Genomic DNA, 16,048 nt, shown 5'->3' on the forward strand with positions numbered 1-16,048 from the left:
ATTACTCTCTCCTGTATCTGCGAGCTCCCTCCTGATGGTATTGGGTTGAAATAAAGGGAACAGAGCTCACACGGCCTTGGGGCTCTGGAGCACAGAGGTTCGTAGAGCTCCGTGGTTCCTCTGGCCTCAGGTCAGGTGTCTCTTGTCCACCTGACCACTGCTTTCACCCTGACGAAATTCACAGCTGAAATCCCTGGAGTGTGTAACTCACGATCTAGCCTCTCTGCTTGCACTCCAGTAGCACCTCCTCCAGCGCCCCTCAGCCCTCACTGGCTACAGAGCACACTGAGCCTCAGCTGCATTCTCCTCGAGACTTCTTGCACCAGGGTGCCTCTCCGGCCCAGCCCCTGAAGCTTCCTGGGGTATCAGACAGAAAACCATTGTCCTCTGTGCTTCCCTCAATTTACCTAACACACCTACCCCTCTTGGGCACATGTCCAGCTTGGGCTTCTCTCTCCTTTCCATTCTCAACCTGCAACAGGGAGTGGTTTCTCCATCTGTCATCCACTTGAGACTTCCCTCATCTAGAACTCTAAGATCTCTTCCCCGAGCCTGACTTTCCAGTCTGCTATGCCACTAAAATGGAGACGAGTCATCTTCCTCTAGCCTGGGACAATAAAGGAAGACTTTAGGGGATCAAGGACTTGAGAGGGAAGTTTAAACTGATAAGCTTAATATTTGTTTTTTGTTTTTTTTTTAATTTTAAATAGCCTCTTTAAGCAAGTCTGAGTTCTGTAACTTAAACCCAGAGTCCTACCAAATGAGTAGTAAACCAGTCAAGTGGAAATAATTCAGTCACTCAGTCAATCAGTCAACCATCTTTTCAGCATCATTGAGTTCCTGAATCCAGGAACTGTGAGTATAACTCATCAAGTTACTCACAATCTAGAAAAAAAAGACATACACTTGTATAAAAAGAAAAAAAAAAAAAAACGCAATGAATTCATTGTATGCCCTAAGAGAAGGCTGATCAAAAGGCCCCCCACAGATGGGTGGGTGACTCATTCTGCCAGGGAGGAGCGGAGCTGAGAGCAGACCGCTCAGCTCTGCAACCTGAGAAACTACTCCCTCCCCAGGCTGCCGATTCCGTTTATTAAACTTAAATCTTTGAACAAGGTGCTTCGTAAGGCTGAATCCTAAGTGAGACAGGGATCATAAAAGATTATACCACTCCTTATGTTTGGACTGTACAGATGTACAAATGCACAGCAGTGTTCTACTCACGGTCCTTGTTTCTGTGTACTTCAATATACAACACAAGTGAAATATTAGAATATCCTGGCCAGGAGTCAGGGGCACAGGAGCACCCGCACACTACTGGGAACTCTGTGTGGTTCTGCTTGAAGCCCCAGTAGCCCCAGGGTCTCCCCCATGTGACATCCAACACTGCTGTTTACATATTGAGTGGTTGTCTCTGTGAGGACAGGGTTTATGTTGTTTTGTTCACTGCTTACATCCCCATCTCATAGCACAGTCCTGACCATAGACTGAGTGCTCAGCTAGTAAACATGTGTTCAGTACATGATGAATGCACACAAATTTTTAGGATGGCAATTTGGTTATAGGTATCAGAAGTTCTTGATTCTCCTTAGAGACTCATCCCAAGGAAATAATAATGGATGCATGCACGTAATTATCTACGGAAATGTTCAGGACAATGTGGTTTATGCTAAGAGAAATTCAGAAACAATTGAAATGTCAAACAATAGAGTCTTGTCTAAATAAATTATGGTATCATCTTTGGATGGCTATTATGCAGCCATTAAAAACAATGGTTATAATAAAATTATCACATTTTGGTAATTCTGTATTTGCAGTGTGTGTATGTATAAATGTATATGCAAAGAAAAGAGATCAGAAAAATGGGCACTTGTATGTTAATTGTGGTTCTCTTCAGGTGGAAAGTTTCAGTCCATCCTTATTATCTTATTTCTGTTTCTTTTATTTTCTCAGTGTTCCAAAATGACGTATTTTTCTTTCCTTGTAAGAGCAAAGCAATAATAACAAAAGACGTATTAACAGCTTCTGAGCATGTGCCCTAGAAAATTGGCTAACAGAATTCAGACTCATCAGTGTATACCCACTTCCAGCCAGGGTCCCCCCAGTCTCCAAGGGAAAGTTATATCCAAGTGCTTACCCAGGGTACTTATGCAAGGATTTATAGCATCTACTGTCCTTCCAACCTGCTCACCAAAAGATGTGTTGGGTGGCAGTATATTAGGCCAGGTACAAGCAAGTCTTTGCTAAAGCATTCCTCTATTGATGCTCATACTGACCTGGGCTAAGCCAACCCTACTGTCCCTTGTGCACACAACTACCAAAACTCAGATAGCCCTCACTGCTAACAGGAATTCAAAAGAAATAAAAACACCAACACTGGCCCATCCCACCTCTTAACAGCTATACCCATTGGCGTGCCACTGTTCGGCAGGTCTGTTGCTCTAGACCTGCAGCCCACTCGTCCTAAGTCATTTCAAGGTGGGTTGGCACGCATAGCCTCTACAAAACTCCCCGAAGATTTGTAATGGGTCCAGGCATTTGGTACATGGGCTGAGACTACAGTGTGTCTTCTAAAGCCATGAAAATCAACTACCAGACCATTCTTCCCGACTCTGTAGGGAGAGATTTAAGAGGAAGGAGAAGGGGAAGATGATCATGATATTTCCTCAGCAGAAGGAATAATTGCCTCAGGTACAGTCACAGGTAAGAGAAGTGCCATGTCCAGCTTGAATCTCTCCTAAGACTACCATTGCTGCTTCCTCCCCAGCCTAATTTATCTATGTATTTCACCTTGCCCTGACCTCAAGGAGTTCTAACTTGGTAACTCATTTTAAAAAAATTTTTAAGTCTGTGCCTTCTTCTGTGAAAGTGCTTTTAACTCATCCTTTTTTTCTAAAGGATTCATTTTTAGAAAATGAAATTAGTGATAAAATTCCTAATGAAATGATTGCTTCTGTAAGTGACAGAAATGAAATGCCCTGACAAATCCTACAGGATAATTGTTCCTTTGCTAATGTTTACCATCATTACCTATCCTGAATTTCACCCCCAAAACAGAGCAACACAATCTGATTAAGAAGGAACCATTTATAGTTACAAATTTCCTTCATCTTAGGTTGATCAAAGCACTCCACTGATGATAACTTGTTCTGATTCACTATAATTTTTGCATAGCTCATTGTTATCAAACTGAGTGCTTTAATCTTCATAGTTTTGTTCTTTAAAAACTGAATTACAAATTGGGGTATCATGCAGAAGTTGTTGAAGAATCTATTCTTTTCATACTCAGCTTCCAAGTTGATAGTCCTTTTTGCCGGGGTTCTCATTACAATTCTCTTGACGGGGTCAGAGCTCATGAAAACTTGCCCAAGGAAAATATAACATGGTTTAGGAAGGTGGAGGAGAGGAGAAGGAAGAGGAGGATACTAAATTAAAATCTGCTCCGAACGCCCTAAATATGGATTCCAAGTATTTTTAATAGAAAATGACTGACTCCTTTATGCAGACTCTAAAAAGATGTCTTCTCAGAATAAAAGACATAAGCACAGAAATTTTCCCCCAACTTAACATTACATACGTGTTTTCCTTGCAAACTCGATACGTGATTGCCTGGCTGCTGTCAGCCTGTCGCACACAAATTATGTTGTATCAACTTCAAAGAAAGGGCTCATGATTTCTGTGTATTCAATCTACGCCACAGTGCTCTCAGGGCACTGCCCAGTACTCCAGGAGCTTGACTAAATAAACATTGAGTTCAAAAGTATAGACTAGAAAAATTACTTCTAGCCAACACAAATAAAAATAAGCATCCGGACTTCAGTGCATTTTTTCTGCCCCTTACAAATCACCTGAGGTGATTCCATTTTCCTAAATAATAACCACACTTTCATCCCATGGCTCCAACTCTTTCTTAGAAATTGGATGCCAACGCAGCTACACTTGGGAATTCTGAGTGATAAGCAGGGAACCAGATTCTCCTTCTGGGCTGAAAGACAGTCGTTAACTAATGTAGGATCACAGAACAACAAAGAGCTTCCTTACTGTCTTTCTGGGTTTCCTGACATAGCCTGGCCAGAGCTAGGAAATGCCTCAGTTTCCATCACATTTTGCTATTAAATGAGCCCAGACCAAGAACCACCCTTTGACACACTGATTACTAGTGTTCTAGAGAAATCTCCATAGCTGGGCACTTTGTGAATCTGCCCAATTCCCCAATTCTCAAATTCCTTCAGTCTCAAAAGATTTGGGACAGTAGCTACTAATATTGTTTTACTAATAATTTTATATTTATACAGTGATTTAAATATTTAAAAACCTTTACAAAGGCACTGCATAAGTTTGCTGGGTCTGCCATAACAAAGTAACACAGACTAGGCAACTTGAACAACAGAAATTTATTTTCTCACAATTCTGGCTGGTAGAAGTCCAAGATCAAAGTGTTGGCACGACTGGTTTCTTCTAAGACCTTTCCCCTTGGCTTATAGACAGCCATTCTCATTGGGTGTCTTCACAAGGTCTTCCCACTGTGTGCATCTGTGTTCTAATCTCCTTTTCTTATAAGGACAGCAGTCATATTGCATTAGGCCGCACCCATATGACCTCATTTTAAGTTAATTACCTTTTTAAAGACATATTTCCAAATACAGTCACATTCTGAGGGACTGAAGGTTAGAACTTCAAAATATGAATTTGGGGAGGGGACACAATTCAGCCCATGATAGGCATGATTTAATTTATAGGCTATGAACCTAAAATTTAAAAAAACACAAAACTGTATTACCAAGCTCACCAGCCATTAGGTAGTGTAGCTAAAATTGGATCCCTGGGTCTCTGATTCCAAATGCCATACTTTCTCCCTTACAATCTGCTGCCACTATGATGACTAACTTGTGTCTAACTGTTTAACATTTATAGACAACATATTATCTCACTGAATCACCTAAGGAAAGAAAATCAGATATTGCCCAAGGAACCATCTGGCCAAATTTGATACATCTCTACTTTGAAAAGCCTGGGGCAGGAGAAGAAGTTCTTCTAGAATTCTCAGCAGCTTACTCTCTACCGACAGCCCTTCCCCACTAGCTAGACCTTAACATTGAGGATGCAGGAATGGGTCATTGGACAAAAGCTTGACTCTCAAATTTTTTTCTAATTTTGGCTGCAGCTCAGAACCATTTTGTCCAAGGGATAAGGATGAAGAAACATCACCAATGTTGCTCCCAATTCACCTGAGCCAGACCTCAGGTACTAGCTAAATCTGAGAGTAGATGGACAGATTAAAAGATGTGCAGGTATTCCTGAGCCCCCTGTGGAGTCAGCCCAAGAGAAAAGAACCTGTTCCCATCATTCAAAGCACCTAAACAGCTCTTGTGTTTTAAATTCTGAGAGTACTGTTTTTTGGAAGGTTAAAAAGTAAACAAGAGTATTTAAATGCCTATTGACAGTTTCTTCCAAAAACAAACAAAGCAAGATTAAAAGTATGTTAGAAGACATACAGATGGCTAACAGGCACATGAGAAGATGCTCAACATTGCTAATTATTAGGGAAATGCAAATCAAAACCACAATGTGATGTTACCTCATACCTGTCAGAATGGACATCATTAAAAAGTCTACACTGTTGGTGGGAACGTAAATTGCAGCCACTATAGAAAACAGTATGAAGGTTCCTCAAAAACCTAAAAGTAGAACTACCATATGATCCAGCAATTCCACTCCTGGGTATATATCTGGAAAAAAACTAAACACTAATTAGAAAAGATACATGCACCCCAATGTTCATAGCAACATTATTTATAAAAGCCAAGACATGGAAGCAACCCAAGTGCCCATCAACAGACAAATGGATAAAGAAGATGTGGCATGTATATCCAATGGACTATTATTCAGCCATAAAAAGAATGAAATGCTGCCATTTGCAGCAACATGGATGGACCTGGAGAATATTATGCTTAGTGAAATAAGTCAGACAGAGAAAGACAAATCCTGTATGATATCACTTATATGCGGAACATAAAAGATAATACAAACAAATATATATAGAAAAATAAAAACAGACTCATAGATATAGAAAACAAACCAGTGGTTACCAAAGGGGAGAGGGAAGGGGGGAGGGGCAAGTTAGGGGTATGGGATTAAGAGATACAAACTACTATGTATAAAATAAATAAGCAATAAGAATACATTGTATAGAACAGGGAATTACAGCCATTGTCTTGTAATAACTTTTAATGGAGTATAATCTGTAAAAATGCTGAATCACTATGCTGTACACCTAAAACTATTATAGTATTGTAAATCAACTCTATTTCAATTTTAAAAAAAAGATTAACACGTGGGTTGCTAGTGACTCTGTTTGGTACATAGAAAACTTTTTTTCTATGTGTGTCTACATGAAGTCAGGAGACCTGAATTCAAGTGCCTTGTACTAGTGCTAGTGAGGAAATCAGGAAATCTCTCCAGGCCTCAATTCTCTCATCTGTAAAATGCAGGCTGGACTTTTTGTAGCCCTAACTTTCTATGTACAAACTCAGCTTTTGTCTTGTTTTTCAGCTTTGTCTTCACCAACTCCTCAAAGATGCGGTTGGTGCAAAATGCAAAACCTAAAATGTCTTTCCCTAGTCCTGACTGAGCCAATATTACCCTGCTACTTCACCTGAATCTCCCATGTCACTCACTGGGGCAACGGGGACTGAGCTAGCAATGTGGGAGAAGGGATGAGGTCCTTTGGGAACAAGGACTAAGGCAGAAAGTGCTCATGCAAAATGCTCAGAGAAACCAGAACACTTACAGGGAGGGGATACCCAATCTCTGAAGGACACAAACCCAGGAGGAGCCAGGAGCAACAACTTCCAGATGTGGATCCACAAGTTCATAACAAGGAAAATACAAACAAGCTAAAGCAGGTTGGGATTAAAAGGATAAGGGCAGAAGAGGCGTAGCATGGAGGGCGTGCCCAGTTTAGTGGAGAGCGTGTGGCACGAAGAGGGCACACCACTGTTTTCTTTGCTGGAGCATCTCCTGTTCCTAAGCCTTTCTAGAAATGTGACACTCCCTCATCAAGAGGTCCATTTTCCTTCCTCTCCCCTTGAATCGGGGCAGGTTTGTGACTTACTGGTGACCAGTAGAACACGGTAGAAGTGACACTGAATGATGTCTGAGACTATATCATAAACATTGATGCACCTTGCTCACTGGAGCTCTGGCAGTAGCCTGAGCCTCCAGGTAAGCTGTCCAACTGCCTTGAAATTGTTGTGCGGTGAAGAAGCCCCAACTGGCCCATGTGGAAAGACTGCGTGAAGAAGCACCGGAGCTGCATCATGAAGAGAGATTGCCCGGCCACTGCTCGGCTGCTCCTGGCCTCCTGTTACAGCTCCAACCACTGTCTGGATGCAATAGCACGAGAGCTTCCAAACCAGCAGCACCCACTTGAGTGACTCCTGAATTCGCAACTCATAAAAGTTATGAGAGATGATAAAAGGATTGTTGTTTAAGTCACTCAGTTTTGGAGTGATTTCTTATGTAGCAACGGATAACCTGTAACATCATTCTTTATTCCCCACCTCCACTCCCCAATTCTGCTTCCAATCTGAGTTCTTAAAGTTAGGTCTACAAATTCAGTTCTTTTCCTTCAATGTAAACATTTATATAAACTCAGGCATCCAGAGAAGCTGATCACAAGGTCTTAATGTTGTTTCTGCTCTCTTCATCAAGAAATAAATAACCCTAGTATGATCATTTTTTCCTCCTATTTATATGCGAATTGTTTAAGAGCTGAACTTCCCCAGTTGTTTACAATTGCTTCCATATTATCCCAAAACAATTCAAAATTCAAAACATGCAATAAAATCTGTGATTTATTGGTCTCACACTTGTTTCCTCCCAGAATCCATCTAACCAACCATATTTCTTTGAATTTCTCATTTGGAGGAGGGGATGGCTTGTCCTTTTTTTTTTAATGTCTCTTCTTTTGTTCTTATCTTGGCTATTAAACAGGATTATTTGTCAATTTGATAACTGACATCTAAAGGTGTTCTTCATTCATTAAGAAAATAAAATAATAATGGCTCATCAGTCTAGGAAAAATGCTGAGGAGAAGGGATCACATTTTATAACATTAGGGTCAATGTAGGCAGTTGAGCTAAGAGTGTTTATCAAATCTCTGAATACAGAAATATGCTCTTAATAGCTAATTTTAAGATGAAGAAGTTGTTGCTTATTCTAATTGCTCTCTAGAAAGTGACTGCATGTGATTAATAAGGGAAGAAGCGGGGGTGGGTTTGCAGTGTGACTCGTCCCTGTGACACTCCGGATCTCATTTTTGGTAAAGTCAACTGAAATTATAAGAAGAAAAAAAATTACACCATTTAAACCGGTCCACATTAGCTCTTTATAACTCAGATAAGCATGATCATTTAATGCAGTATTTTCAGCGTCAAAAAATCCCCACCTTCCAAAAATGTTCATTTACCCTTGAAATTGTTTTTGCTGTCAAAAATTCTGAAGCAAGGCTTGAATATACTGTTGAGTCAGTGTTGATTTAAACATAGATTGACCTCCCACATAGCCACCGTCTCTGAGTTGTTGCCAGAACTGAAAGAAACTTGAGGGAAGTGGTCAAAATTCCCCTCAAAGAACTAATCTTCTCTCTGCCCAAATTGCCCTAATGTGGAAAAACTCAGTCCCTCCTCCACAGAATGTGAAATAATTTGGTTTACAATGACACATCAAAGGTATTGCTAAGGGAACATTTTCTAATTTTTAGAACTCTTTTTACTTCTATCAAATGCATCTTTCTACAATAAGGAAAGGCCTAAGTTATGTCTTACTCTGCTTGGGATCTTCTCCCTTGGCCTCAGCATTTGGGGCTGGAGATACTATTTGTGGAATGAGGCTGAGGAAATGAGCCAAAATGAATTTCAGGCTTGCTAGAGCTTACAATCTTAATGCAAATTCAACAATTAGCAATGCCTCAGCTGTGAAAGCTGGAAAAAATTCCACATATCAGATGGTGAGAGAGGCTGGTGGGGAGAAGCACTTCCATTTTACTGTTGTCATCCTGTAATCTCCTAATTCAACTCATAACCTTGAAAGCAGACCTGGGCCCTGTGGGTTATCAACTCACTCAGATAGTTCCAGAAAGGTAACAACCTTACTAATCCAAACTAGAACAGGTAAATTTGTAAAAAGGCTAAGTAGGGAAAGAATTTTAAAAAGTAAGAAACACTGTATCATCAGCTTCAAAAAACCCCTAGGTTAATGGGTATCACTGAAGGCTAAGAGGATCCAACTACATGATGATTCTTAACAGAATAAACAGCTCTAACGTATCCTTGTCAACCTGAACCATTTAGCAAGTGTCGTTCTGTAATAAGGCATTTTTTGTTCGTTTGTTTGTTTCTTGAGATGTTTGAGGCAGGCAGAAAAAAACACACACACATTACACACTCTGGGGTCATTTAGAAACCCATGAACATTGGGTTTTCTTGCCGTCATTTCCCCACATCAGTCTTTTTCTAAAGAGAAGAAAAAATTGTGGACGTGCATGCGAATGCCAAGCCAAGCTGTGGACGTGCATGCGAATGTTTCCACCAGTCCCACTGGAAAGGATACAATGATACAGCCAGGTGAAGGAAAAGACCTGAAATTCTAAGGACTTCACACCCTAAACACACAATTATTCATTCCTTGTGGGGTTTCCCCCCAACTCTTTTCTTCCTATTTCCATTGCCAATCATTATTGATGATGCAAACTTTGTGACCATGCCCAAAGCTAAGAACCGCATTCCACTGCAACCTGTTAATCAATTACACAGCAACCACCCTGGGAATAAATCTTGCTATTTCCCTCAAATATTTCCCTTCATGAATTTGCCTAACTCCTATCCATCAACATATGCCCAGCTCCTATTAAACTCTGTTCTTCTGAATGTAAATCAAGCAAGGTCAATATTTTTTAATAAAAATGCCCCCCAATTTTTCTCTATCAAACATCTATTCAGCATGTATCTTAGCTTGGATTCCCTCCAAAGCAAAGATGGGGAAAAAATTTGAGTACAAGTAGTTTATCTGGGAAATGATCCCAGGAAGCAAGAGTGTAGCTCAGGGGATGCAAGCCAAGGAAGGGAGGAAAACAAATGAAGGGTGTACCAGTAAATGAGTTACCACCGTGGGCAGCTATGCCTCAGTCCTGCTGGAACCTTCTGAAATACTGCATCTCACATCCCAGAATTGTCCCACCAAGGACAATTTAGCCATCAACTCATATCCCTCATTGTTTGAAGGTTACTCTGAGACTTTCCTCAACTCTCCAGAGCTTCTGGCCTGCACGGTGCATAGGCAGGACACACTCCGGTGGTCAGAGAACATCCTCTGGCAGAAAGAGCCAGATGCTTGAGGGAGAAACTCCTCAATGTGGTCAAGAGCCATCCACCAAAGATGCAGGTGACCTTCGAGAGGGTGAGAGATGTTGATGGGGCTCCAACTATGGTGCCCACTGCAGCAGGTGCCTGAATTCCACCAAATGCTCAGCTATGCACACAGTAGGGAGTTGTGTTTCCCAAATGAATATTCAAATATTCTCTCCCTTTTATGCTCTAACTGAATTATGACCCTTATTTGTATCCTTTCCCAGATACAACCTTTAACCCAGTCATTCATTTACACATATTTTCATCTGTACATATAGCTTCTTATCTCCACTCTGCAAAAACTTGTTTTGAACCCAGTTATCTCAGTGCTCTTCTCTCTCTTATGCACTGTCAAGGCAATTTACTTCAAATGAGCAAATAGCTCCAGCTCATGGCCCTTGCTTTTGAATCTTGAAAAAGAAACTAGGATATCTTTCTCAACCAGAGGGATATATCTAGGGGTGTTTTTCAGGAGTTTAAAAAATGTTTATTTCAGATTCACATTATTTTCTATATCTTCTATTTACATAAGTAAAAATGAAATGTGTCCCTTTGTATATTAGCCTCTTATCAGCAAATCTGAGGGCAAGAAACTTTATCACAGCAAATTCTGTTGGTTTTATATTTAAAACACAATGGCACTCTGTGAAAGAGCTTATAGTAAAGGCCATACAAAATTAGAGAAAAAATTAAGCATTCCCCCAAAATGTGAACTATTATCTTAAAACTCATTTTATCTTCCACATTAGATATTATCTATTGAATTTTCTTTTTTCTACCACATCATCCTCTTCTTATAACCCAGGATGGTTTACTAACCCCAGTTTTTGGCAACATACCACTGCATTGATCCCCAAAACATTTTTCCACCCAATGGTGACTTTTTCAATGTGACTATCATTACCAAGAATTTTGAGGTGTAGACATGTGTGTTAGGGATTTGGAGACATCATTTCTCACTTTCTGTCATGCCCAAAGTACCACATATTCTTAAAGGTAGGAGAAATAGCCTTAAGGCTTCTGATGGGAGCATACTGTAGTGTCTCCTGTCTGATTCATGTTTGTAATGAACCTGCTTTTGGATTGCTGGCAATAAAAGGCACATAATCCTTAAGTAGGTCTTTCAGAGAAGCTCTACTAATTTATGTGGCAGGACTCAATCTCATGTAAAGGTTTAATGAGAGCCTCATGAAGTATAAGTGTGCCTGGCATCTGTTACAGAAGGTAGCTCAGGAAAAGCAGAGGAAAACCTTAGGTGAAGAACCTATATCCAGACTTTTTTAACTGACAAGGATGTCCCTAATAGAGAAAGAAGGAGAAGAGCAACAAGAACAAAAAAGACTAGTGCAGCAAATACTGATCCATTATATACTTCCTGGTTATTGTAATAGCCTCTGAATGTCCCCCAAAAGGAAAGCACGACGTGGATAATTTATGTGCCTATTGAAGGTAATCGTCCAAGCATGAATGGCTGAAGGATTATAATTTCTTTCCCCCAATCATCATAGGTCTCCCAGAGGTCATACGAATAACCAGCATCCTTTCATCCTAAACAGTACCAAGCCAAGGTTGAGATACGAGCCTATTAAAAGCCGGTTTAAAAAAGAATTTTATTTTGCCCATGATCTCATTCATTAATTGCTGACTGCCTTTTAAAACCTTCTGTGGAAGACAAAGAGACCTTCAAATCCTTTCTCTGAGAATTAAAGCTTTCATTTAAGGATTCCAGATGGGCTGCATTTTAAGTATTAAAGTTCAAATACTTTAACCACCAACAGATGTAAGGAATTTTACCCAGTTATGTTGCACAATTGCCACCCAGTAGTTCTTCAATCCTGGCCAAATTGAGCATCAATTTAAACTAGATTTAATCGTGGGACCCTTGACAATCACAACACAAGATATTAGGGAGTTTAGGAAATGGGTCTATTAAATGACAATTAAAGCTGTCAGCCTTCCAGAGCTTATTTTCAGTTCATTTGATCCCTAGTAGACAGTGGCATTTGACTGCTGTAAACAAAGAGGTCTGCTTGAAAGTTAAGCTGAGATGGGGGGGCTGGTTGTTAGAGCCCTGGTGATGGTGTGTGTTCAACTTTCAGGCTAACTCCAGCTGTTCCTCAGAAAAAGTGACTTCAAAATCACTTCCTATGCAACTATTTAAGTCCTCCTGAAAGTCCTAAGAGAGCCTGAGGAGTGACTGGCTTTTCCTTTTTGTGTAAAGTCTCATGGAAATTCTTCAGGGTCAGGTGCTCCCAATCTGGCACATATTAAATAGTGCTTTTCACATAGAATGTGCCTGAAATTGACTACTGAAAGTCTTAGATTATCCACACCCTTTGATACAGTATTTTTACTTTCAGGGATTTATCCTAAAGAAACAGATATCTGCACAAAGATTTATGAACAAGCGTGCTTGCTGCAGAATGATATGTGGGTAAAACATAAAGCAAGTTTGGTTTTTGCTGTTCTTCCCACCCCATTCTCCTTAACCCTCCTCATACGCCAGACCACCTTTTTCTACCCTGAAAACCTCTTCAGTGCCACTTCCTCCCAGGCATTTGCTTAAAGAGCTGTGACCTCCACCAGCCAAAAGTTTCCAAGACCTGGGTCTTTCTCCATCAAAACCCACTATACATCTCCCATGCCCTTAGGCCCCTGCCCTCGGCAGCCTGCCAGGCTAGAAAATCAGATACATTTTTCCTTCTGAGGTGTTAATGGATTAATATTACCCTCTACTATGCAGTACTTTATATTTTAAAATGAGATCCTCCAGAAGACAATGCTATCAACTCCAAATGGGATTATAATGGGAATTTCACAATCCAAATAAACCCAGTAGTTAGTATGATTTAAAATTCTGTTTCAAATATATTTTCAGCACATGTACATGTGTGTGTATGTGTCTTAGTTTATCCATTTTGTTTTATTATGAAAAGATATTCATGATTATAGAAAGTGTGGGAAACAAGAAAAAGTAAAAGGAAGACGAAATTCATCCATATTCCCTACCATGCTGAAATGACATTTTTAACATTCTATTGTGTTTCTTCCCAATCATAGTAATATGCACTAATTTATTTTCTGGAGTCATGATAATTGTGTGTGTACAATTTTTGCATTCTTTTTTCACTTTGCTATTTATTTGAAAAATGTCAAAATAGCTTTCCCAAAAAGGCCGTCAATGGAGCCGTACTTTACAGTAGTTCACCCTTTTCTTCACTTATTATTTTTCCTGCTAAGAATACTTTAAAAACTTGGTTAGTCTTCCTGGGTTTCTTATTTACTACAACCTCTACATTAAATTGGAAGCTTTTACCATATCTAGCTGGTAAGTAAATTTCCCAAGATGAAAGCACTCAAATTCAGTTCTGGAACAGGGAAAGGACTGGTATGTATTAAAACAAAGTGAATGCAGCCTTGGCAGGAAGTCAAGGTCACAGTCTGCAGTCAGTCGGGGTGAGAGGCTCCATGGCCACAGCTCCCCTCCTGTGGCTGTTCAGGGGAGTGGGCAGCTGCCCTCACAAGACCCGGCCTCTGCTCCCCAGCTGCTGTAAGGCATTTTTGGAAGTACCTATGGTAACATCCAAGAGGGACAAACACTGTACTCACATGCCCTGAGGAAAGCTCATTCCTACCACCAAAAAATACCCTCCTCTACTCCCTCCCCCCGCTCTCCTCACTCCACTCAGCCACACATACTTCCTAGGCTCACAGACAGAATGTGTAGGGAGACTTGGGGACTCATGGTCGTTTATGATCTGGGTAGCACATTCACATCACTACTTGGGCTATTTTTGTCTAGTGCTGCCACTCACCAAGTGGCAAATGCTATATAATCCTACTTGGTAAACGACAATCACTCTTATTACAGCTTCAGATTAAATAGGAAAACTACAGCCAAATTTCTTTAAAGAAATAAGGTGGGGAGATCTAGCATTGTTAGAGTCAGACCAATTAGTCATACTTTTTGAATAACGTTCAAAGAGGACATTAAAAGGAGGAAGTGATGAGAACCGGTGGGGAGAATTATGTAGACCACAGTTGGTTTGAGTATTTCATTTGTAAGTAGCATGTCATTTTACTAATGCAGTTGAATTACACTTAACTGCTCTATAAATGTTGGTTTATATTCAATTTAAACATGTTATAAAGAGCTTTTAGCTCTTTTTGAGCAAGCAAGACAGCCCTGTCTATTAATAAACTTAGGTGGAGTATCAGATTTCCAGGAACTAACAATATGATTATCTACCCAGAGACTTGGAAGGAACTAAATTCACAATGTCTGATGATTGGCATGTTTGCTGTCTTTGACATGGGATACTGAGCACATGGCATGGTGGAACACTTAGGGGAAAAGGGCTCCTTTTCTCCACCAGCAACTGCTAACTTGCTTAGCAGCAAGCAGGGTGCCCTGAGCTGCCTTGTGAAAGAGAACCTGCTTCTCAAAGGGGATGCAGGGAGATGGGGGCATGAGATTCACAGGAAGTCAGAGCTTTTTTCTGAAGCCTTGGCAGTGACAGTTATGTGAATCACTGAACTGGCCACCATTATTCTTATTGATCGCCAAACCAGGTCTATTCAGCCTTCTAATAAAAACCAGATAAAGCGGGAGACCAAATCAGAATAAAAAGGAAGAGGAGCTGAAATGGTTGAGAATATGCATTATTATCCTCATAAATGACCTGACAGATATATATTAGCAGAGTAGAGTGAATGGTATATTTCTTTTTCCCATTTTCTTACATCAGAAAAAGTTCAAAATGGTATATCACAGACTACAGCATTGATATTGGTGGAACAAAGGCCAATAGTAAAAAATGACAGTGGGCTTTAGACCCTAAATCTCTTTATTCTCACTTCTATATTCTTAATTTTTCTTGGCATATCTTTAAAATAAGATTACATGGTCCCACTAACACTTTTTTTAAATTAAGACTTTATTTTTTAGAGCTGTTTTATGTTCACAGCAAAATTGAGGGGAAGGTCTAGAGATTTCCCATATACCCCCTGCCCCTACACATGCACAGCCTCCCCTATTTATCAACATTCCCCACCAGAGTGGTACATTTGTTATAAGTGATGAACCTACCTTGGCACATCATAATCATCCAAAGTCCACAGTTTACATTATGACTCACTCTTGCTGTTATATATTCTGTGGCTTTAGACAAATGTATAATGACGTGTATCCATCATTACAGTATCAAGAGTATTTTCACTGTCCTAAAAAGTCTCTGTGCTCTGCCTATTCAGCCCTCTCCATCCCCCATCCCCTGGCAACCAAAGAACTTTTTATTATCTCCATAGTTTTGCCTTTTCCAGAATATTATATAGTTGGAATCATACAGTATGTAACCTTTTGATTGTCTTCTTTCACTTAATAATATGCAATTAAGGTTCCTCCATGTCTTTTCATGGCTTGATAGCTCATTTCTTTTTAGTGCTGAATAATATTCCATTGTCTGGATATACCACAGTTTATCCATTCACCTAGTGAAGGACATCTTGGTTGCTTTTAAGTTTTAATAATTATGAATAAAGCTTCTATAAACAGGTTTTTGTTAGATGTTAAGTTTTCAACTCCTTAGGTAAAAGGAGAACCAATATTGGATCACACGGTAAAGTCTGTTTCATTTTCT

This window comes from Eschrichtius robustus, chromosome 18, assembly GCF_028021215.1.
Source record: "Eschrichtius robustus isolate mEscRob2 chromosome 18, mEscRob2.pri, whole genome shotgun sequence".
NCBI lineage: Eukaryota > Metazoa > Chordata > Mammalia > Artiodactyla > Eschrichtiidae > Eschrichtius > Eschrichtius robustus.